Source organism: Notothenia rossii (assembly GCF_949606895.1).
Source record: "Notothenia rossii genome assembly, chromosome: 10".
In the NCBI taxonomy this organism is placed as follows: domain Eukaryota; kingdom Metazoa; phylum Chordata; class Actinopteri; order Perciformes; family Nototheniidae; genus Notothenia; species Notothenia rossii.
Window position 1 is genome coordinate 30572588 of NC_136908.1, and position 25691 is coordinate 30598278.

A 25691-nucleotide genomic window follows, 5' to 3' on the forward strand; every position below is an offset into this window, starting at 1 on the left:
AATGCTATGGGTCTGTAATTATTGGGATTAGCAGGATCCTTCCCTGGCTTATTAAATGGCAATATAACTGCCGTTTTCCAACTCATTGGTAAGACTCCGTTTCTCCAGATTTTATTAAATAGTCTCAGAACTAATTTGAATGTTTCCTCTGGTAGCTGCCGGAACATGGCATAGCATAGCTGGTCTTGTCCTGGTGCTGAGTATCCTGTACCTTGCAAAGCTATTTTAAGTTCTGCTATTGAGAAGTCTACATCAAGAGCTGAATTATCATCCCGTCTCTTTTCCCTCACATTTTCATTTTCTCTTAATACACACTCTTTTTGCTGTCTATGTTTGTCATCAAGGTGTTCCCCACTATGCACCGCAGCAAATGCCCTACCTAAACATTCTGCCTTCTCTTCATTTGACACTGCCACTTTCTCCCCATCAATCAAAGCGGGAATTTTAACCGACTTCCTTTTCCCATTCATCCGTTTAAACATCGACCATACATCCCCTAACTTTACTCCTCTTCCAATGGTGGAACAATACTCTCTCCATGACGTCTTTTTTGTGTATTTTACTGTTTTACGGGCTACTGCCCTTTTCCTTTGATAATCTGAAATATTGTCTTGTGACAAGTTTTTCTTTAAAGACCTAAATGCCTTGTTTCGTTCTTTAATAGCTCTGCTACATTCCTCATTCCACCACGGAACCACTTTCTTCCTACCCTCTGTTGTTCTTTTAGGTATAGTTTTATTTGCTGCTTCTTTAATGTGCATTGTGACTTGATTTGAGCACTCCTCTATACTTCCTTCTAATGTTAACAATTGCGCTGACTCCTTACAGTAAAGCCTAAATGTTTCCCAGTCAGCTTTACCAAAGCACCACCTGGTAAATACACTCCCTTCCTGTCTACATACCTTTGTATTGATGATTGTGAAAACTGGGTAATGATCACTTCCTATGGTAGAATCACTTTTAACATACCATTCACATGATTTAACTAACCTATCCGTCACCAGTGTGAGGTCCAAACATGATTGTGTCCCCCTATTCACATCTATTCTTGTTTTTTGTCCATCATTAAGGCAAAACAGTGATCTTTCCTCTAGCATTTCTTCTACGACATCCCCATTACTGTCTGTTTGACTGCTTCCCCAAAGGCTGTTGTGAGCATTAAAGTCACCACACCATACTTCCCTTCTATGAGCCGTCCCTGCTATTGTCTGTAAGGTTTCAATGTCCAGATTTTTACACGGGTTATAGAAATTGATAAGCTTTATGTTCCCTTCTTTCCTTGGGCTGCATATTTCTATTATGACACATTCCTTGTCGTCAGGGGATGGGACTACCCTATAGGCCAGCCCATCCTTTATGAAAGTAACACACCCTCCACCATTTTGATTGCTAACTCTATCATATCTGATAGAGCTGAACCCTGGAATCATAAAGTCTAGATGAGGTTTTAACCAAGACTCTTGCACACAAATTACATCTGGCAATGTTTGTAACTCATAGACATATTTTTTAAACTCCTGTCCATTAGCTATGAGGCTTCTAGCATTCCACTGGAGTATGTGAATTACCATTAACAACGTGCTAACCCTCATCCTGGTTGTCCGTTTCTCCCACATCTTTTGTTGCTAGTAATTCATGTATCTGGTCTGCTTTTATATCTCTAATGTTAAGGAATTTCTCCGCTGCCTGCACGATGGTTTTGATTCTGTCACTTTTCTTCTTCATCTGTGCTGCAACATTAATGGTATGGCAGATGAATGTCATAAAGTTGACTTTCTTTACCACGAGAATGCTATCATCTTCTTTAATTTCCACAGGTACTTGGCTTTGATTTGTAACCTGCCTTTCTGAAATGTTGCTACCACTCTGTACTAAGTTTCTTTGAACCCTTCCACTAGAAGCCTGATTGTTTGCTTCCGTTTCCCTAACCTTCTTTAGGGCTTCTGCATATGAGACTTTACTGAGTACTTTGACCCTCTGAGCTTCTCTGGCTTCTCTCTGCACTACACATCCACCAAACGCCGCACTGTGCTCTCCTCCACAATTACAGCATTTCATCTTTGCCTCTTTTTCACATTTCCCATACTCATGTTGGCCTCCACATCTCGCACACCTTAGTTTTCCTTTACACTGCATTGCTGTGTGTCCCATTCTTTGGCATGCATAGCATCTAAGTGGTTTTGGGATGAATTCCCTCACACTGTAGTTCATGTATCCTATTTGCACAGATTTCGGTATATTTTTCTCAAACTGAATAACTACTGAAAGTGTTTCCTTCAATGTGCCATCTCTTTTGCTCATAAGTCTGTTTGCCTCAATAACTTTTCCTCCTTTAATCTCCTTTTTAACATCATCCATAGACATATTAAGTGGAACTCCAGATATGACTCCTCTCAACATTGCCATTGCTCCTGGGATATGAGCCTTTATTTTTTCCCCACTGAGTGTCGTCATTTTAAGTATTTTTCCCTGCTGTTGCTTGCTGGTTGCTTGTATCAAAACTCGTTTGTTGTTCATAAACTTGGCAAATTTGATTTTACCCATTTCTTTCTCAATTGATTTTGTCAGTTGAATCGGGTGGTAATGCCCACCATCCCGGTTGAATTCTATTATAACTTTCCACTCCTGCTCTAGTTCTGTATTCGAAATTGCTTGTTTTCCATTTTGACTGCCTTTTGGTTTTTTGTTTAAGCCTGCTCCACTCGACCAATCCGACCAACTTTGTGTTCTTGGTCTGCTAACTTTTTCCCTCAAAGCCCTTTTCTTCCTCACAGCTTTGGTTTCCTCCCATTCCATATCAGGTCTTTGGGTCCCATCTGAGCTGGTTGACATGATGATACAGTCAATGTACAGTTTATGCTAACCAGTCCAATGCTACCGTTTCTGTATGTTTCGATGATTTCCGACTCTCTCTGAACTTTCTGCAGCGTGTCTCCAACTTCACTTTCTTCTTCCGGCTTCCTCCGTCCGTTTCCGCTCGCTCCTGAGACTCCCGTCCCGAATCGCACACCCAACTTGGACGGTCGTCCTGGTCCACTCTGGGAACTTCACTTCCGGTGCGGTTTCATCTCCGTTCACTCCAATGGACCACTTTTTTACAGCAATGGCGGATCGTGGAGCCTCTCAATCGTTCCCCGGAAGTTAGCGCCAAGGCTAGCTGAGCTGTAGAGTTGCAGCATAATAGACCGTTCGTGACGGACTTTTAAAGGTAAGAAGAAGTTTAAAGATTTATATTGCGGATATTATCAGTACATCTGATTCAAATTAACATGTGTATTAAAGGATGTCAGTGGATTATCCCTAAATTAGTAGATTTAGGGAACGTTTACAGATAACAGATAAAGCTAGGATTCCGGATCAAGTTAGCAACACACGTTGAACAGCCTTTTAATTGTAAATTCCGTTCTCTTAATGTCATTTCGTCCAACGTTGTTGAATTAGAGAAGAGGGGCTTCTAAACGGGATTGTATGCAGGGGTGGAGGGAGTTAAATATTAGATCAATATAACTTTGGTGCGTGTAAGAGTGAGTATTTTTAGCAGAGCCATATTGTGTCCTTGTGATTATGTTAATTATTACCTGTCTGTATAATGTTGCAGCTCAGCTGATTTTGGATTGATGGCAAAGGGAGAGTGACTTAAGTGAGAGTGAAAACACAAGGTAAGTTTAATACTACTGTTTTATATAAGTAAGCATACTAAACATGTATTCTATCACTGTATTATATAAGTAATCTTGTTAGTAACCTACTGTATGGCAGGTGGAGGGGCAGTGATGTTACAGGTGGAGGAGCAAAAGTGCAAGACTGCAAACTCACAAGACAGAGAAATGAAAGTTTGTTCTCCAGAGAAGATGTTGATTTCACTTCATTTATTTCATATTTTCTAAAGATGTGGAAATGGCAACAAAAAAAAACTTGAGAGCTGCAACCAAGACAACTGTAACAACATGAGTAGAGAGCCACCAAGGTTTTTCAAGTCCGTCTCTTACTCCATTTTGCCAACCCAAACGTCCAGGTACATGACGGGACACCTTGCTTGTTTTTGTTGTTTGCGTTCCTCTGGCTGGGTGCTGGCAGGTGGAAGGCAGTGATGTTGGCAGGTGGAGGGGCAGTGATGTTACGGGTGGAGGGGCATTGATGTTAGCTGTTACACACCAGGCTCAAACTTAACACATTGCATCCTTCTTTGCAGTTTCCTTATTCCTGGAAGGGGAATCTGCAATTCCTGCAGAGTTTTGTAACCCGTTGGTCCGCACGCAAAGCGAATTTTTAAAGCCTTCTTAATTGTCTCATTGCTCCATTTCATCCCCTTTGTGGTGAGTCTGCCTAATGCCTTAAGTTGGTCTTTTGAAAATGTTTTCTTATATTTGTTGTCCCTAATTTTCATTGTTTTCTTGAGAGCTGCATTTTCCTTCCTGATTTTTCTTAGTGCAGACTTTGCTTTTTTGGTGATTCCTTCTTGGCTCTTTAATTTTCTCTTAAATTTTTTTAATAGATCTGTTTGACTGGCTGCTGGTTCCCTTGTATGCTGACTGGCTGCTGGTTCCCTCGTATGCTGACTGGCTGCTGGTTCCCTCGTATGCTGACTGGCTGCTGGTTCCCTCGTATGCTGACTGGCTGCTGGCTGAGTGGGTGGTGTCCGCCCTCCCTGTCTCTCCTCACTAGCCATGTCCTCTCTTTCTTCAACCTCACTTTCCTTTCTCTCAGTCTCCTCATCCCTTCTTCCCTCAATCTTTGAGACTAATGTAAGTAGAAGACATGGCACTGTAGATTTTCGAACATTTAAAATATTATACCACTTAAAAATAAGAAATATGACTTTTGTTACTAAGAGTTCATACTTATTATACCTGTGTCACCTTTCACACTATATCTGTGATCATGAGCTATGGGCTTTGTAGATACAGGTCCCGGGGTGAATCGTGGTGCAGGGGCCCTTCTCTTTTTGACCACAGGGCGATGCACGAAGATGGTGGGTATAGCCTCTGCTCTCAGCCTAGTCTTGCCCTTTTTTGTCTTGACAAACTGGTCTGCATCAAAATGTGCCTGTGGAGTGACTTGAGGTTACTTCACACACAGAACAACTCAGTTTTGTCTGCCCACATACATATTCCATAGTGGTTGAATACACGGTATTAGGAAACACTTTATACTTACTGGACATGTTATACTCATTACATACTGTATATAAAATATGACCAAGAATGTGAGACAACTTTATAGAAATTCATATCACATCTGTTACTGATGCCATTTGTCATACTTTGTTAAACTCACAAATAATAAAGTTCCATAACTTCAGTTGGGAACAAAGACCACACCTTATCTCCCCAAGGCAATTTCCCATCCAATAGGTGTGCTATATAGGTGTGTATAACCCTTTCTCCTGTCTGTTACTCCCTCTTTCAGCACAAGAACCAGAGGCGGATTCAATGGAGCCTGAATACCTGCACTGAGACCCTCACCCTGCACCCTGAGTCTCAACTCTGTGTTTTTCAAGCCTTTCCCTGTTTTTTTGTATTAAACAAAACATTAAGCTTTCCCAATGGTGTGGTTTTCGTTTTGTGAAAAAGTGCAAATGCAGTGTTTGTATATAATATCCTCACATATATTTTTGCTGTTGGTCGTGAAATTGCTCCTGCTGACTTGAGCCAGCCATTTTTTCCTCCGCTCTGTGTCAGTGGGGAAGCCGTACATTCGTACTCCTTTCTCGGAGCGATTTGAGCATCCCCAGGCAGCACAGCAAACCATGGTGGCGACTAGGAGGCAGCACAGCAAACCAGGACAACACGGAGGAAAAGGCACAGACAAACTGCATGATATGCTATTCAATTTTTATTGAATTCCATGTATTTGCAATGGATGTTCCTAAAACAACACATTTAACATCATCATCATGCTGCTGCTGCTGCTGCTAGTCCTTTGATAGTCACCTGTCCGTCTCCTGTCTTTTCTGAAAGCCATAAAGATGACATTAGTCATTTCGATAACTTGTGTCCCCAATTACCATGGGATTACTGAAACTACCATGAATTTAAGAAAATGGTAGAAATTAATCTAATCTGAATTTTGAAGCATTCCTTTAGATCCCCTCCCTCTAAATATATCAATAAACATTAGAAAGTGATGCTCCTGACTACTATACAAGTTTAAGAAGATAATATTGGTTTTAAAGAATTCAAAGCTATAAACAGCAACAGGCTCTTGAACCAAGGCACTGTTAGCCTAACATGTAAACTAGTTGTTCACACTAATCCTAATATTATCACTTAATATTAGCAAATTCTATTTTATTTTTTAAAACATATTGATGTAAATATATACACATATTGATTTGTTGTATAAATATTGCAAATCAAAACCTTTATTCACTAATAATTACCAAAAAATCGTAGTTCTATCTCCTGTTATCAATGCATTCACATTGCCTGCCATGAACTTCCGGGGAACGATCCTCGTCTGTATGAACCACGTGACGATAACCGTTTTTGGACTTCCGCTGTCGTAACTCTTCTATCTATACGGCGCTGGGCCTACCTAAACCTGTCAAATCCCGCTATTAGAATTTAATTTTTAACAACATAGGGTGCTACATAACACACATTCAGGAAAAGTCATGGACTGGGAGACTTTAATATTTTATTGAAAAAAAGTTACATTGCACACACACAACACACATCACACAAATTGACCCGATTGGCGGTTCTAGTATTAAATAAACTCACTAATTAATGAAACCAGTTCAATACTTATTATTCTTATTCTTATCATTCTTTATGAGCCCAGAAATAGTCTTAAAATCAGATCTGTTTTTTAAATGAAATCTGACGGCAGGCAGTTAGCTCTGATCACCTACTACAAATGCGCCGCACCTAATCGCTGGCCATTCAGCCACAGACACTGTTCGAAATGGGGGGGAGCTAGGAGGAGCTTGGCTCCCCCGAAGAGGGAGGGAGCTCCCCTTAAGGCTAAATTTGAGATAAATAGGGGGAGCCCAAAACAATCGTGCATATTTGTGTCACACAGATTAGAAATGTTGAGTTTCTGTAAATAACAGTTCTTGAAATAAATAATAGTTATTGTTCATTACAGTTTCTGAATATTTGTTTTATATTTGTGAATATGTCTGGGTGTTGCCATCTGTATGTGGCGGCGCTGCATTCTTACTTACGTTGCTATGATTATGGCGGTGATGCCGGAGCGGTATTTGAAATGTTCATATTGATATTTTTTTAACTCTGGCTGTGTAATAAAAAAATATGGCAAAACGAAAACAGCCAAGCGTCACAGCTTTTGGATTCACAAGCAAAGAAGCGAAGGAGTCTAAAAATGACAACGTGAACGGAAAACAACTTTTAGTTGGCCGGCTGTAAGCGGCGTTAGCGTCGAGTTTGACAGCTCCACACCGAGGGAGAGGCCTGCCGATGCGGAGCCTGAAGAGGCTTCAACAACGGCCACATCCGCCGGCATAGTGACACCGTCTGTATTAGTAGAAGAGTGTTTTTATAGCAATTGATCGCATCCGCGCTGCTGCGCCAGTCAACAGAGCATGCGTGTGACATATTTAGTAGCAGGATGTGCTCTGAAAAATAGGGCTCCCCGAAAGCAAATGGGTAATTCGAAAACTGACAGAGCTCCCTCTATACAAATCAAACTGTAGAAGGTGTGAAAGCACCTATTGTTTTAAATAATGGTCGGAATGTGACCTGTGAGCCTTCTGAATTACCGTGGGACAGCACATTCTAAACTAAAATGTTCAATCAATAAAGTAACATCTTATCTTATCTTAATAATATCTTCATATTAATAATAATAATAAATCATACAGTATGTGTCCGAAAGGGAGCAGGAGGAAGCAAACACAAAAATATACTGCATATTAAAGCAAACGATTGTAAAGGTTAAAGTATGAGCATAACAAATAAAGAAGTGTAATGTAAACATTTACATTATAATTATGATTATTTAATATATAAAGACTATATATTATTGAATTACAAGATTAGATATACTTCAGTTGATCTAAAATATTGATGTGTTCAAATGCTCTTCAAAACACAACTGAAAGTCCATGAAACTTGTCTTTCTGTATTTGTGAATGAAGCGCCATCTCCTGGTCAAAACCTGAAATTGAAAATCTGGCAACGCCCTCTTGGAAAATAGTGGGAGGGCTTAACATTCCTCTATAGAGAGGCGAAGTCCCGCCCATCTACTTCCGACCCATGGGACCCCGGAAGCGGAAAATTATACATTGACGTCAATGGAGAGAGAAAAGTCATCTTTCGATCCCGTTTGAATTGTGCCACGAATGACACATATGATGTTTGTCAAATTAAAAGAACATTTTGCAAGTCAAAAAAATAAAAATGTGTCGTAAAACTGTGAAGTTACAATTTTTTTTGTGTGAAACCGCTCAGTGAACTACAGGTCTCTGGTCTCGCAAAATACGCGTCACCATCACAAAGATGGCTGTCACGTTAGTAAATTTCACCTGTTTCTTTCAGAATGAGGCGAAAATGTATAAAACGAGGTGAAAATCACTACAAGTCTGGGCATGTTGAGAGCTGTACATACACGAAAGGGAGCGGTTCTGTAAGAGCCAGCATGCGGGACCGGCTTTACAAGGTTTCAGTGAGTAATATGAGTGCAATGTTTAAGGTTAATGTCAGCTAGCTAACAAGGTACACTAACGTGTTTTGTTTTAGAAACTAGTTTTCTCCTTAAGAACTTTGTGGTGTCTGTGTATGCTGTGGATAACATTAGTGTTCACAAGAACAAGATACACTCCCGTGTTTTGTTTTAGTTGCTCTTCAGATTGAAGCGGCCAGTTCTATATCGACTATATGTGTGATCTCCTTTTTACATCTCGTTGTGTCATTTGAGTTTATTTGCTGTGTGTAGATTCAAGGATTTTGGTTATCTTGTCCAGGGATGCAAACTTGTCACCTTTCGGCGAAATTCTCCGTTTTGAATCCAAAATAGGTCGTTTTTGTGATTCCTGTAGATCTGCAATAAAAATATTTTTTGGGTATGGGAGGGGGTCTGGGACCCGGATTAATGTGCGGCCGCGAGCTTTTTTTATATATATTATAATGAAGCGCGAGCTGTGTGCTCGAGTCTTCCTGCCTGTCGGCTCTGCTCATGATGTATAATAAGCCTCTGCTGCTCGGCGATGATGGTCTAGCTTCAGCAGCTACATTACCTACGGTGCGTTCGTTAATATTAACTGTGCGTCCGGAGTCCCTGTGGCACAGACTGGACCGCTGGTGAACAGCTGTTAGAACGGGCCGTTCAGGTGTTCAGAGTAGAGCTCCCTGTCGGAGCGGCAGAGCGTGATGTGCACTGAAAAGTTTTTTTTTCCCGTCGCAATATTATCGTTGAGCTAGCTAACTAGCATACATTGTCACTATCTGCTAACGTTAGCTTTAGCCTTCGTTTTCTAATCGTTTTTTTCATAGGCTATAAACAGAGGTGGTATAAGTATATATCTTGTAATTGATTAAAATTAGAAGTACTCAGTTCTTGTACTTGAGTAAAAGTAGAAGTACCAGAGTGTAGGAATACTCTGTTACAGTAAAAGTCCTGCATTCCAAATGTTCCTCAAGTAAAAGTAGAAAAGTATTATTATCAAAATATAGTGAAAGTAGCGACAGTAAAAGTAGTCATTTTGCAGATTGGTCCATTTCAGAATAATATGATACGTTTTATAATGATTGATCATGAAAGTGTTCTCAAAGCTGGTAAAGGTGCAGCTAGTCTGAATGACTTTGTATACTGCAGGGTAGCTTTTGGATTTACTCCAGGTGGAACTAAAGTCTGATTTAACACTTGATTATATTTCACATCATTCATCCACATCTGTAAGTAACTAAAGGTATTACATACATGTAGTGGAGTAAAAGTACACCATTTACCTCTGAACTGTAGTGGAGTAGAAGTACAAAGTAGCAAAACATTGAAATACTTAAGTAAAGTACAAGTATCTCAAAATTGTGCCCAAGTATAGTACTTGTTGAGTTTATGAACTTAGTTACTTTACACCAGTGGCTATAAAGATAGAAAGACTAAGCCTTGCACAGAGGCCTGAAAATACATTTTCAAAATGCTCAACAGTGCTGCCAAAATTATAAACTGACTGCTACACAATTAAAATAAATGCTTTTTATATATTTCTATTAGATGTGACTCTATGGCGTTTCTGTTAATATTAACACTGCTGCTTTAGTTGTTCTGACTGCTAAAATCCTCTGTTATTCCTCATTTTAAAGCCGATATTCTGTGGGGTCAGGGGGCTCGGATCCTTGTCACCTTTTTCATACCTGATGAGTTTGCATCCCTGTTGTCAATTTGTTTGGTTATCTAGGCACAGCTGTGTGTGACTCCCTCTGGTACACTGGTATGTGTTTTCCTAATGTAGAGAGCATTGATTAATTAATAAACTACACACTGACTCTAGATCCTGACCAAATCCTTATTTTTTGATCAAATGTTTTTCAAAAAAATGTATTGTATATTATATAACAGCTGCAAATCACAGACCGGAGTCTCTGCTACTGTGGACCACGAAGGAGGGGATCATCATCCCCATCCCCAAAGACCCTGCATGGCATGGAAATCTCCTCCTCCTGGAACAATTCTACACCCAGCATATGCTCCCTGTGTTGGCCAGTAGAGAGGAGGACATTTAAATAAACATACTCTTAACACCCTCGGACTCTGCGTTGTGTTTCGTATGTGTGATGGGGTGTTATGCAGAGGGGAGGAAAACAGGACACAGCAGATTGGGATTGTGGTGGAGATGCTGAGCAGTTATTTAATTGTTGCGTGTAATTATTATTATACTGTGTGCTTCTTAGTTATTCCATCTTTTGCTGTAACATGGATCTGTATGTAACTCTATATTTAATTGTTATCTACCACACTTCCTTCTACATCATACACCATCATTATACATGGTGTATATAGGATATGTATTTATTTGTATACATATCTAAATTGTATAATTTTATTTTTCGTATTTGGGATTTCTCTTTTGTCCACTCAAATACACTTGGCCCTTTCTCTTTTCCATGTGGAAAATGGCAGCTGCATATTCTGCTTTTCTCATCTGCTCCCTGTCTGCTCATCTACGATGAGAAAATTATATAATTAATTACTAATAATCATTTAAACCTGTTATTACCAATATTTCACAAATTCTTCATGTAAACTTAAGAGCACAGCTGTATGTTGAGTATGTCAGCTTTGCTTGGTTCATCTTACTGGGGGGGGGGGGGCTGCTACATGGATGTCGGTGCAGTCCACAATAATTTTGCAGCTGAAGGCAGAATGAATTTATTATTGACTCAGAATGAAGCACAACTTCATGTCATACAATACATTGACTTTATTTGTAATTGTGTAAAAAAAATATGAGCATTGATTAGCAAGCAGGACCTGGCAGGAACAGAGAATGGTGATGGATGGAGCTGGGAAGAGAGAAGAATAAAGAAAACAGATCAACTTTATTATCGGATATTAAAAATTCAATTTCAAAACAAGTTGCCGCTCCTACAGTTTTCTAGTGTGTAAAGATGATTTCACATGACCAATGCAAAATATCACACTCAATACATGTGTGTCTCTGAGGGGTGCATTGTGCCTTTGATGTATATAAATAATATACCATAACCAAATACTATTACGTACAGTGGAAATCAGGTTACCAGAGCAGGTCAGACCAGTGTGCATGTTCCTCAGGGTCTCAGCAGTTACAGGTGAGGTAAAGAAAATAAAAGAGAAAAAGGTCAGTAACAACACTTTAAAGTAACAACACTGAATAATTATCTCTTTTAATAATTTTCTCTCAGTAATCACTCAACTACTGTCTTTCCAACAAACGGATTGACTCACTCTCACTATCATCACAATGAAACACGTCCAGAAGAATGTCATGCAAAGCTGCCTGCCTTCCTTCCTTCGACTCTCCCTGAACTGCCTGATCTTTTAATGGTCAATGTTAACCATTTGTGCAGATAGCATTAAGTAGAAAAGATCGCTGATACTAATGTGGCGTTAGCCTACCTCCCGCCCCCTTAGCACCTGGTGGAGGGGGCGATAGGCTACTCTTCAAATGTTTCACAAAATACTTACCATCATGACTACTCTTACTGTTTAACATTTTGGTTTACTTCATGTTAAGGCTAATACAAATGACAAGGCTAAGTAATGTAATATAATGCTAACTAACATGCTCGCTACTAGCTAGGTAGCTAACTTGACTATGTTCCATGCAAAACATGTATATTACCTGATATGTTTGGTCCAACGACTCCTGGTCCTTTCATCAGACGGGAAGCGATAGAACGAGCAAGTGGTATGATCTCTTTTGTGATTACAACCTCGTACAAAGCACACAGGCATCTTGTAAAAGTGAATTTATTGGAGCAATCTCTTATATTTATTGGAGGGAATAAATCAGTCTTCTTCTTCCTCTTTGCTTTGCGAGTCACAACCAGTCTTGGAGCATTATCGCCTATGACATCACTTACGCGACCCAGAATGCATTTGGGATTTGTAGTCTTTCTAGTTGCGTATTATTCATAGTCTTATATTTCAGCATTTTTACGACAAACTGTGACTTTTTTTGCATGGAAATGATTGTTTAAGATTGACAAACATCATATGTGTCATTCGTGGCACAATTCAAACGGGATCAAAAGATAACTTTTCTCTCTCCATTGACTTCAATGTATAATTTTCCGCTTCCGGGGTCCCATGGAGGCTCCCGGAAGGGGAGGGACTTCGCCTCTCTATACTGGTCTTTGGCAGGCCGTAGGCAGGAAGCTGTAAGCTGGAGTCCGAAATTCAGTGCTACATCTGTAGCTTGGACAATTTGGCTTTTCCTTGGTCCTTTTTATCTTTTTCTTTGCGTTTTGTAGCTCCACTTTTGTGTTTATAACTGCTCATGCTTAGGCAGTGCTCTGTTGAATGACAAGTGATTGATGATGACGTTGACGTTCATTTACGTATGATGTTGATGGACGGCTGTTGATGACGATTTTACCCAAAATACATTTGGAGACAATAGAAGGGATTCACTTGCAATTTTTCATGTTTTAATGTTAAATGTGAGTGTGAAAATAGCAGCACAAGTTCAACTCATATTATAGGCTACAATGCTTTATACCTAATATGACCACGAACGTCAGTGCACTCAGTGGCGCGAGGCAGCAGGGCCCGCCGGCGAATATCTCGGGGGCGGAGCCTGCTGCCTCGGCGACGGGCCCCCATTGGGTCCCGACCGTTCCGGGCCCGGGGAGCCCTGCCCCTACAGCCCCCCCTGAAGCTCCGCCCCTGGCTACTAGTTAGCTACGCAATGGTTTGTTGCTTTGCTCCGGTTTGCAGCCACAGGTCTTCGCATGAAACGTGCTCGTTCTATCGTTTCCCGGACAATGTTTTCCAAAGGAGAGTCTGGATTCGTGCTCTGAGGTAAGCTGACGTTACATTTTTGTCCATGTCACGGTGAAATGTAAATAATGGGTAGTGACTTGTATCGCCGTTTTAGAGATGGCGCTGCTGAAAAGACCGCAACATAAGTAAAGATAATTAATAAATCCTATTAAAAACCTGTGTCGCTTATATGATAAGTCTAATCAGTACAAGCAGCATAACGTTTCACCATGTAACTAAAGAATGTAGTCAAGGAAATAAGTTTGACATATTGAACTAATAACAAATCACCTCTGGCTGGCAGAGAACTCTCTGCTCCATAGCTTCTCTTGGACGTAAAATCACATTTACATTTTACATTTATATTCAATTTCATATTTAATATTCCATCCCTCAGATACTTTTGTATATATAATAGGGCCGGGACTTTAACGCGTTAATTAAGATGAATTAATTACACAAAAATTAACGCATTTTAATCGCACTTATTTTTGCACCGCAGAACGTTTCTCACTGGATGAGTTTCAGGGGTACCGATTATACTGGAGCACCAACTAACGTTCATTACTTCAGACAACAACAAAGCACATTGAACAATAGTCAAACATGAACGAAGAAGCTGATGAGACTGCTTTGGTTGGCCCCGTGGATGGGACATTTTGTTTTAAAAAACAGACGGATGGAAGCGTCAATAAGAGCACGGTTGTTTGCAAATTATGCAAAACGGAATTTGCATATCACCGCAGCACATCAAGCCTCAAGTATCACCTCAATGCAAAACATATAGCAGCTAGCGTGGAAGCTAGCGTGGACGTTAGCCCGACTCGGAGTACAAGGACCCACACCCAATTCGCGTTGATCAAACAGTGGCCTATGCAACAGAGAGATTTTATTTTTCATCAGGATATTGGAAGAATAGGAGGGATTGAGGTCAATCACTGGCACTTTTTATTTTTTATTTTAAATGGTACACTTTATGTTGAACAATTTATTACATTGTTGGTGCAACTGGCACTTTATGTTGAACTGTTTATTGTTTTGGCCAAGGTTATTGAGAGAGTTGGACTGAAATTGATTAGATTTTAAATCAACTGTTGGTAAATCAACAAAGTCTGTTATGGCCTCAGAAGCATCAGAGAGATGTTTTCTAATAGTCAGGGTTTCCAATGTTCTGAATGTACTTGAAAGTATTATGTTTTACTTAATCCATGTGAAAAAATTTGCTTCTCACTGTTCTCAGGTCAAATATTTATATGTGATTAAAAATGCGATTAATTTCGATTAATTAATTACAAAGCCTCTAATTAATTAGATTAATTTTTTTAATCGAGTCCCGGCCCTAATATATAATAACTTATATTTTCTTTTTATGCTGCTGCAACACAAACATTTCCCAAATTGGGATCAATAAAGTAATATATTATCTTAATTAAGAAATATAACTATTATAATTAGTGTAGCAGCTGACACATATTTTCAATATGGATTAATCTACCATTTATTTCTTTAGTTCAATTTTGATCTATAAAAATGTCAAAATAGTGAAAATGTTCACGAGACTTCAAAGTGCAAGGTTATATATTTAGTAGGGCCGGGACTCGATTAAAAATATTAATGGAATGAATTAGAGGCTTTGTAATTAATTAATCTAAATTAATCGCATTTTTAATCACATATAAATATTTGACCTGAGATAAGTGAGAAGCAATTTTTTTCACATGGATTTTAGTATACCATTGAATAATGACTGAATACATAAGCTTAAGCAACAAAACATTGTTTAGTTTTTTCAAGGTGGTACTTAACCAAGACCAACAGAAAAGTGCAATTTTTGCCATAAAGTGTAGCAATAGCATATTTAGAAATATAGTACATTTCAGAGATTCAGGTAGCCTATAGGTAGGTAGACCTTCTGTAAACTATAACACTTTGTTTTTTAAGTAAAACACAATACTTTCAAGTACATTCAGAACATTGGAAACCCTGACTATTAGAAAACATCTCTATGTTGCTTCAGAGGCCATAACAGACTTTGTTGATTTACCAACAGTTGATTTAAAAAATCTAACACATTTCAGTCCAACTCTCTCAATAACCTTGGCCAAAACAATAAACAGTTCAACATAAAGTGCCAGTTGCACCAACAACATAATAAATAGTTCAACATAAAGTGTACTGTACCATATAAAATAAAATAAAAAAGTGCCAGTGATTGACCTCAATCCCTCCTATTCTTCCAATATCCTGATGAAAAATAAAATCTCTCTGTTGCATAGGCCACTGCTTGATCAACGCGAATTGGGTGTGGGTCCTTGTACTCCGAGTCGGGCTAACGTCCACACTAGCTTCCACGCTAGCTGCTATATGTTTTGCATTGAGGTGATACTTGAGGCTTGATGTGCTGCGGTGATATGCGAATTCCTTTTTGCATAATTTGCAAACAACCGTGCTCTTATCGACGCTTCCATCCGTCCGTTTTTTAAAACAAAATGTCCCATCCACGGGGCCAACCAAAGCGGTCTCATCAGCTTCTTCATTCATGTTTGACTATTGTCCACTGTGGTTTGTTGTTGTTTGAAGTCATGAACGTTAGTTGGTGCTCCAGTATAATCGGTACCCCTGAAACTCATCCAGTGAGAAACGTTCCGCGTTGCAAAAATAAGTGCGATTAAAATGCGTTAATTTTTGTGTAATTAATTCATCTTAATTAACGCGTTAAAGTCCCGGCCCTAATATTTAGTTGTTTTGCTTTAGCCTATGTACTGTATGTCTTAATGCTCTTATATGTGACGGTGTGACTTCTGTAAACTGTTCGCTATTCTCCCGTCCAGGAGAGAAGCTTTAAAAGGAGACTGAATGGAGTCTCTGTGAAAGTTCAATTGGGTACTTTAATTAAAAAAGGCGCGGGTTGGTCACAAGCATGATATTGTTCAGTCAGACAAACAGCTGTGATCCGCTCCTCGTTAGGGAAGAGAAGAGGCTGATCTCTCCTCCGGTGCTGTTATATATCCTCTGCTGGCTCCTCCCCGCCAGCCGGCTCGCCTCGTCTCCAATGTCCGTTGTTGCATTTAAACAGAGGATTGGTTCTTTTCACATTCAATATATGCTTAACACGCCTTTTCTCCTCATATTCTCTTTCATCACTTTTCATTTAACACATTCTAAACGCTGTAATCAATACTCTAAAAAATACTTCTCGGCTCGTTTGGTTTCCGGTCATTCCGGATGTTGTCACATGCTACTCTCGTCTGTAAACAATAATGTATTCAAATAAACTGTACCTTCATTTAATATTCAGCATGGTAGTATCTCGACATCTATAGTTGTAGTGTTAAATCAGTAGGCTTCGGTTTGCAACACTCCATATCATTTCGCTACTAAATTCACCTCTTTAGGAAATCGTATATTAGCCACATGCTAAATGCTAACCGTAGATGAAGGATTTTCAGAATAAAAGCTTAACTGCTTGTGCACAAGAATTTCTGGTTTTTCAGTATAAAAGAGCATTAAAACTGACGGCATGTTTAAACTACATTTCCCCATTAAAACATTGATTTTAATTTCTAACAGTCCCTCCTTACACACCTAAAAGGTGTGTATAATACTGAAATCAATGAGTTCTTCATCTGAACTTTGCATATTATATATCTCATATTAACAAACATACAATCAAATGGAATGGTTTTACAGCCGGCTTTACAAAAATACAAAATAAATTCTTGTCTGTGTTCAAACATAAAAGTTTTCCCTTGTGCATAACTTCTAGTGTTTACATTCAATATAATTCTTCAAAATAGCAGCAATGGCTTGGTATCAGAACATTTCTTCGTCCCTCCTTTCACAGAAACCGTTCTCATACCACGCTCAGTGTTAAGGCACTCTTTTTTACAAAGTGAAAAGAAACAAACCATTTTAGAATAGCAATGATTTATACAACATGAGATCCACCATATTAGAATAGTATAAAGAATAAAATAAAATATCTTGGATTGGCAAAGTAAATTGAAAAATAAAAATAAACTATCTTGGAATAGTGTAAAGTAAATTGAAATGGATTCACTCCATTTTAGCATTTTATTTTGCTCACTTCTTCACATGATTTCATAATGTAAAGAATCACATCAGCTGGACATTCATTGATCAATCTCATCTCCGAACATCCATATCATTTAAACTAACTCATCATTGTCATCAACATCTGTATACAGGGTGGGTCGTCTTGTTCTGCTAGCATTTGTAATTGTCTCCTCATGAGAAATGTACCCTCCCTCCTTTCATACCATTTAAAGTATGAAAGTAATATGTTCTCTAGAAGGGGCCGTCGTGATCAATCGGTACGTTCTACTCTGGGGTACGGCATTCTAGACAGTCATTTCTCGGAGAAGATTTTGGTCAGTTACAACAGTTGTAGAGTTTCATCACTTAAAAGTTCCTACTCATTTCCTTTGGGTGGTCTGTTCTAATGCATTGATAAAGTCCCTGAAATGGTGTGAGAACCAGTGGAATATCAATAACTCATTATACTAATTTTATTTTCAATTATGGTCTACTTAAATAGCTATGCTAACCCCTTTAACAGTGTGTGGAACCTTGGGTGCCCGAGCATGTGATAATTACTCCCTCCTTTAACAAGGACTTTAAAACAGAAGTCATTTCATTAATGGTTTGCAGTTCAATTCAGGAATTTACACTTATGGCAGATATGTTTCTCCTTTTAAATAACATCTCTAAAAGTCAGGTCATCCCTGATTGAATGGTGTCTTTTAAAACTCATATTCTGGTGCCGTGCGCTCCCTCTGAAGCTGCAAGTAAGATTTAAAACATCTGCAGGGTGGGTCGAGCGACCCCTTCTCCCTGAACGATATTTGTTGTAAAATATGCACCATCACAATGAGTGATCCAAGGCCCCGCATGTATTACTCCCAATTATATTAGTTTTTTTTAAATTAAAATGTGCAATCTCTCTTTGCCCAGTGTCTTTTTAAAACTCTACATCTTGGACGAAAAACAAATGTTATTTCCACCTTAATCTTCCCTCCTGAGGTAATAACCATGCTACAATGGAGATATCAATACTCTACATTGGAATACCATCTTTGGCTTGGTACTAGCTCTACCTTTAACATTTTCCATACAAATAAAGATTTGTCTGCTTTTATAGAGTGGTTACTAAAACCATCCCTTTAAACTGTAGGTCTATACTGTAACAAATTAAATCTTACCCAAATTCACACATGAATAAAAAAACTCTTAAAGAATAATTTTTTCATATGATGAAAAGATTGAATAATATGTTCTACCCTCAGTGTGTTTTTAGGGTTATTTAATAGTTTCCTCTTTCTTTCTTTATAAATTCACCAATTGATTAATTCATGGCTAATAAATCTTTTTCTTTACGTATTTCTCGTTGGTGAACAAGTGTGTTTATGTGTAAACTCACTCACTCCCGTTTTCCTTCTCTCCCCCTCTGGTTGTCAAGCCACGACCCCCTCACGTTCTGCCGGACCATGCCAACTCCTCCGTCCTGTCCTCTTCTCCGTCCACCTTCTCCTCAGTCCATCCGCTCTTGGATCCTTCCGCTGTAACTCTCTTCAGTGTCCCATCTGCTTTGCGTTTCATCTCCTCCTTTACAGTCTCTACTTTGTTGCATGGAGGGCGTATTCTGCTCTCATGTCCCACACTCTGCTCTTGTGTCCAAATCTTGTGGCTCAGCTTGGAACTTCATGTCCTGTGGGGGACCGATGAGAGTGTGCCTTTTTATGTCGCCTGTAGTTCTGGATTCCTCAGGTGGAGATGGTTCTGTATAAAGTCTTGTCATTGTTGGTTCAGCTCTGCTTCTCTGTCTGTTCGATGGAGGAGGAGGAGTCTTCCGTGGTGAGGTCTTTTTGTCTGCTTGGAAGTTGGGGTCGTAGCGTTCTGACAGGCGGAGAGATAGAGAGAGCGAGATCTCGGGACGCATTATCTATAGTTAATTCTAACACACTGAGGTAAAAATAAATCCAATCTTTCCCACTCCATTTTCCTAACCATACTATCTTTCTTTGATGTTAAATGTCATCTAAGCCCAGTTAATGTTTTCTAATAATTATACCATATCCCTAAACATTGTTTTCACCCATTGTAACATGTTTACTCCAATTAACTCTTTCAGGAAACCACTTTCTTCCATACATTTAAATACCTAGATGTTTCAAGCACCACATATTTCACACACTATAAAAGAACGTCTCCATATTTTCTCCATCACTTTAAATCTCACTGTTATTTAGAACATAAGTAACTTTGGTGACTGGACATATCTGCAATGTCGCCAATATCTGCTGGGAAATTTTGTTCATAGAGTTTGTACGTACAAAGCTGTACTTTTGGGTTAGTAGCCTGTTTCAACTGTAATCATTTTCAATAATTCTACTCAGGTCACCGGTCGGTTGTTCATAAACTTAACAGGGGGTGTTTCTGGTACAGACTAAAACATGGATCCAGTGTATTTAGAGATTCCCCTAATCTGTAAATCCCCATCACTTACATATCCCGATCACTTAAACCCATCTCATCATTTGATACAAGAACTGCATATAAGGGGGGTGAATCATCTTGATTATAACCGCCTCACCTTTGGGAACGAGTATTTCTAACTCCTCCTCTTTTTGCTCAGCTGATCTTTTGGCTCTGGGGATAAGTGAAAGTCTGTGAAACACAGCTGGAGTCTTGTTAGTGATGTGGGCATTCTCTATGAGTGAACTAATGGTTCCATGTTTTACTTGATATTGTACTCCCCATCCAACCAACAAGGTGCCAAGTGTAATGAGCACAATCAACAATGCTATTCTGACTCTTATCCCTAGGGGACCCCACAATTGGTTTGGCTTTGTTCTCGTCATCATCTCTATTTTATCCCTGGTTGTGTCCGTTACAGAATTTAAATAATGAGTCCAAAAAAAACATACAAAAAATTTGACTCTTTTTCAGATGTAAAACAAAAAAATAGGTTTTCACATTAATGTACAATCTATAAAAATCTATAGACAATTTGTCTTTTGAGCTGTTTCTATCTTTATCTTATTTCTATTTATTGTTTTGTTCCAGCTCTGCCAAATCAGTCCTAACTCCCAATAATGTTCTGGAAGTTGCCAGTGAAGGGTGACAATGTGTGAGGTGGTGTCAATTTGCTCCTTTTTCTTTACCTTTAAACCGGAGCGCGTGGGAAGTTTGTTACAACTTTTCACGCTTCCGTCCACCGGGGATGAGCCCACTGTCTTTTGTGAACTTTCACCCTCACCCAATCACCTGGCCGAACAGGAGTCTCTTCTGGTGTCTCTTCTGGTATCTCTGTAGTTTTCCTAGCCTGCTGTGTAGACAAAACTTGCATAATATTACTCAGAGTTCTGACATATTCATCCACTTCTATTTGTCTAATATCTAAAACTGGACCACTCCCTCCTTGGAGAAGGCCCAAGCTTCGGCATACCTCTTGTTGTTATGAGACCTATTGTTGACTACATTTTATTATTTATTAACTACGTCACCGAATCAACATATCTGTATAATCATGACACTCCCTCCTTTGAGCATAAAATGCTCAATTAATATTGCAATGATTACCGTATTATGAACAGGACATGTAAAACCCATAACGTTGCATTAAATAAATATAAATTCTCCGTGTACCCACAAGGCGTACAAAAATATCATATGATGTATGGCTTTCTGATGGCATAAATGCATATTCACAAAACATTTTCCATTAGCACTTCTAATAGTTTACTTGTTTCAATAATGGCTTTTGTCATGGTATTATGCATCATCGTTGCTGCGAAAAACAATACCCCTGGTGTCGCTAATGCGTCTCAATAATTCTAGGATTAGAGGATTGGTTGACACTGTTGAACTAACATATGATAAAATAATCTTTCTCCAAACTGGAGGGAAAATATGAACTATTCTCACAGAGGGTGACCTGCATGAAGGGCTGGTGCCCCTCACTCAAATGAGATATTGCCTTACGCACTACACTATAAATCAGTAAAGTTACTCAAGAATAAATAAATAAAGACTGATTCTTGAAACTGTTGTAAAAACCCTACAACTTCTTCATCCAAGCTCTTAATCAGTGTTATGTTATTTAATCTGCGGCTCATGCCTTAAAACAGATACTTCAGACCGATTATAAAATTGTGTTTATGAGAAAAATGTAATCTGACTCCATAAATCACATAATTGTTTGATTAAAAACTGCACTTCTGGCTAAGAATAAATGAAGTTCCCCTTTAAACACAGCCCCGGTCTTCTGACGGGGTCTATCTATGTACTGGCTGGAAAATGTTGGGCCAGTCTCTGTCGCTCCGTCACAGTTCTCCCACTAACAGTCACTCTCTAGTTCTGCTGGGTTCTTGTTGACTTCTTCACTGGTTTGAGACAAGCAACCCTATCGGACACCTCCCTTTGTAGCCAGACTTCACCACAGCAGAATGGAGTTTCTATTTTCAGGTCTGGACAGCTTCACGTCAGGTGTATCGCCGCCCCTTGCATATTTTGGGTGGAAGCCCGTCTTCTTGACGTCACTAGTTGTGTGGACACAATAGTTTTATGTGAGGGGGAACAACATCACTCGTAATGTATTTTCCTTCTCATAATTACAAAAATAGTCTGCTAAATGTTCTACTCTGCTACTTCTAATTGGTGGATGCTCTGTGTAAATGCAATATTCTACTCACTATCTTTTAAATAACATTCAACCTCTCCCTCCTGTGGTGACATATGTGGCTCTATGTAGCTGGTTTTCTAAATACTCTCGTGCTGAAGATGCATCACCTGATGGTCTGGTCCTCTAAGTTTCCTCATTGTTGTGGATGAGACCAGGCTGTCAGTGGCATTTGGTTCATGTTTGGAAATCCTGTGCGTCTTTGACATCTCTGGGACCCCCTGCCTCCGTCGTCATCACGGAAACTGCATGGTGGGCCGTTGTTTGGTGCATGTGGTGGGTATTTCATTTGTTGTTGTGGACAATCTCTAGCCCAATGGCCCAGCTGATTGCATATGTAGCATCCCTCGAACCGGAGAACCTTTCCTCTGCCTCTGCCTCCTCGGAAACCTCCTGGTTGTTGGTTCTGCATCTGATTCTCTGGCACTATCTGAGATTCAACTGTTTGAGATGTCTGCACTGCATTCTCTGGTTCTTCCTGAGCTTGAATTGTTGGAGGAATCTGCCCTGCCTTCTCCGATGTAGCTGCCATTTGCCTTGCCGCTTTCTTGTTTTTATTAGCTTCGGTATCTTTCTCAGCCATTTGTATCTTCAAGAGTCTTAGTTGTAATGTTTTAATTTCTTCGTCTTTTTCCCTCTGGGTTGCTTGGTATTTCATATCGTGGTAAATGAGATGTTGTCTCCATTCTTCAATGGATATAGCATCTAATGCCACCGCATCTCCCAGGCTTGCCTGTACTGATTGGGGAAGGGCGTTAATGACCGCGTTCTTCCACAGCATTACGACAGACGGTGAAACGTCATGTCGTTCTCCAGTGCAGTCCTCCCACATTCCTTCACATCTCTTCAGGAAGGCATACATGTCTTCCCCCGGTTCTTTTCTCAGGCTGTTGAGGGCATGTAAACTCTGTGTTGTTGGGTAGATTTGACGAATGGCAGCCCAATACCTCGACCTGACTTTGTTGAAGAAAATGTAATCTGGAGAGTTGGTGCATTTGGCCTTGGAATCCACTGCTCTTGCCTCTAGTCTTCCTTCTATCCGTCCAAGCAGTGCCCTCATGTCTCCCAAGCACAGGTGGTCTTGGACTGTGTATATCTTCAGATCATTCACCCACTTCTGACCTCCTTGTGTAAGTGGAGGTAGTTTTGCCGCTAATGCTTCCATGTCTCTGTGAGTCCATGATTGGTATTTCAATCCTCCTTCTCCAGCCGCTATCAGCGGTAGCATGAGTGTTGAGCAGTTCCTGAGTCTTCCAGCTTCAGTTACGGTTGTGGTGTCTGGAGAACCTTCGCCTTCTCTTCTCTTGAGTTGTGCTTCCATACTTTTGCTGAGGTCTTCCATCTTTCTGTTGAGCTCCTCTTCCATTCTTATGCCTAGTTCTTCCAATCTTCTGTTGAGCTCACCAGATAGGAGTCTTACCTCATACTCCAAGTCTTTGACACGTGTAGCTGTGGGGAGACCGTCCAACTCCAATACTCCTCCTAAAACACCTAGAGTTGGAGCTTGTATTGGGGGTTGAAAGAAACTGTATTCTTCTGTCATGTAGGGAGGAGGCGCATTTGTCAGGCTTGGAAGGAGCTTTGAAGGTTGGATTACTGGAGCTTCTTCTGTCTTTTCTTTCTTATCTTCCTTTGCTGTGAGCTCTGCTCCTTGAGCCACATACATGCTGTTCGTTGATTCTTGGCTGACATATTTTAGATGGAGATTTTATTTTTTCAGCTCTGTTCATAGCGCTTTTAGCAGGTCCATACCAAGAGGGTTGTCCGGCTTTGATCCATGCTTTTTCCTGTTGTAGGTATTCAGCATTCTCATGTTCAACTACAGCTTTTCTATGGGCTTTCGTTGGTCCAGGCTGATCATCTGCTGGAAACAGTCCTCTCGTTTGCCACTGTTCCAACAGTTTCTCCATGTGGTTCCATGTCTTTTGTCTAAGATTTGGAACTGTTATAGCATCTGATCTGATTTTTATCCTTCCCTTGATATCTGCTGTTGAGCCTGGCTCTGCGTCTAGTCTCAACTTAGTTTGTTTAAGTGGCATGTTCTCTTCCTATTCGAATGAAATTATGAAGTTATCAAAGATTGAAGCACTAATCCTCCGACTAGCACCTTTGTTCCTGATAAATAATATCCTATGTCATCCGATCTTAACTTTAAATCAGGGTTTTTTTTTTGTTTGTTTTTTTGAGTTGTATGTAAATATTATTAAAGTCAATTAAAATATAACATTTGTGCAAATTTTTAAAATATTTAAAAATAAAAATTGTACAGTATGGTTTTGACTTTGAAATATGAAAATAGAAATCTGTGGTAAAAATCTAAATCCACTGTGTACAGTGCATACTGAAGTGTATGAAATTATGCAAATGTCTCAACTTGTGTTAGCTTCAATAAAGTGGTGTTTGAATATTCTACAGTCTAGGTTATGTTATTATGTAAAGTTTATCATCTTATAATTAGAAACCACTTTGCAATTCTATTCTGGTGATCAAGCTTATGTTTATTTTTAACACTTAAAATTATACTTCACATGGTATGGTGTTTCTTCTATTTGTGTAATAATTCTGTACTACCACCAGAGTGCGCTATTTTAATTTCCTAGCTTAATCCACTAGGGCAGAGGTGCCCAATACGTCGACCGGGGGCAATACTGGTAGATCGCGAGTCATTCATAAAAATAAAAAATCCAGCTCCGTTAAAATAGACAAAACAGGTTTTGATCCCTCCTCCCTTGGCCTCCTTGCCACTTAATTCAGGAGTTTACTTGATTGACAGAAAAAGCGACCTATCGTTTTCCAGTCTGTTAACCCAGAATGCAAAGCGATACAAAATCAGTCAAATGCCGGGAGAGACAAACAACAAAATGAGTGCGGGAACGAGCAAAAAGCTAAAGACATACCAGAGAATGTTTTTTTGTGATGTCACATTCAAAGGTTATTTGCCTTATTTGTAAAGCAAGCGTCGCTCTGCCAAAGAAAGGTAACGTGGAGAGGCATTATCGGAGTGTTCACAAGGCATATGACAGCGACTTCCCTCCGAGTAGCGAGTTGAGAAAGAGAAAGGTCATGTATTATTGCTACACAAACATTATCTCTTAGTCTTAGTGTCACCAACTCGTTTCTAACATGCAAAAAGACAAACAAATGCGTCTATGGTCGGTGTATTTTCTATCTTTCCAATCCAGAAGAGATCTCTCTCTCCCCCGTCTGTTTGCAAGGGGGCGGGGCAGTTTACACACACGCAGCTGCTACATGCAGCAACACACGGAGGAGATGGTGGAGAGAAGCGCTCCAAGGTGTGGTTACATGTTACCCATCTTGAGGTGGACAATGCTCGTCACCAAAAGTGTTTTTAACATGTAAGGGCGGTAACACGAGCAATTTGTCTAAACATTTAGCAAAAGTGCACCACATTCGGTCGGAGGAATGCACCGGGTTCGACTGTCTTTCTAGTAGCTCTGTAGCCCCATCCACGAGTAACGTTTCCACGTCAGGTGTTATGTATGCTAGCAGCAACACACGGAGTTAACTACATTATACAAACATGGGTTAATGATTAGAG

The 25691-nt window shown here is 39.6% G+C and overlaps 1 long non-coding RNA gene across 5 annotated transcripts in view; it reads left to right on the forward strand.

Annotated features, from left to right (window-relative positions):
- LOC307023194 overlaps positions 1 to 5541 on the forward strand; it is a 29458-nt gene extending 23917 nt beyond the window's left edge. The window contains exons 2-5 of one of the 5 annotated variants that reach the window (XR_013803622.1): positions 3102 to 3208; positions 3599 to 3659; positions 3890 to 4316; positions 4496 to 5541. This is a non-coding gene — a long non-coding RNA (uncharacterized lncRNA). Of the gene's footprint in view, positions 1 to 3101; positions 3209 to 3598; positions 4317 to 4495 lie in introns of all 5 variants that reach the window. The other 4 variants (XR_013803624.1, XR_013803625.1, XR_013803626.1 and 1 more) reach the window with 4 other exon arrangements.
- The last annotated feature ends 20150 nt before the right edge of the window (positions 5542 to 25691 follow it).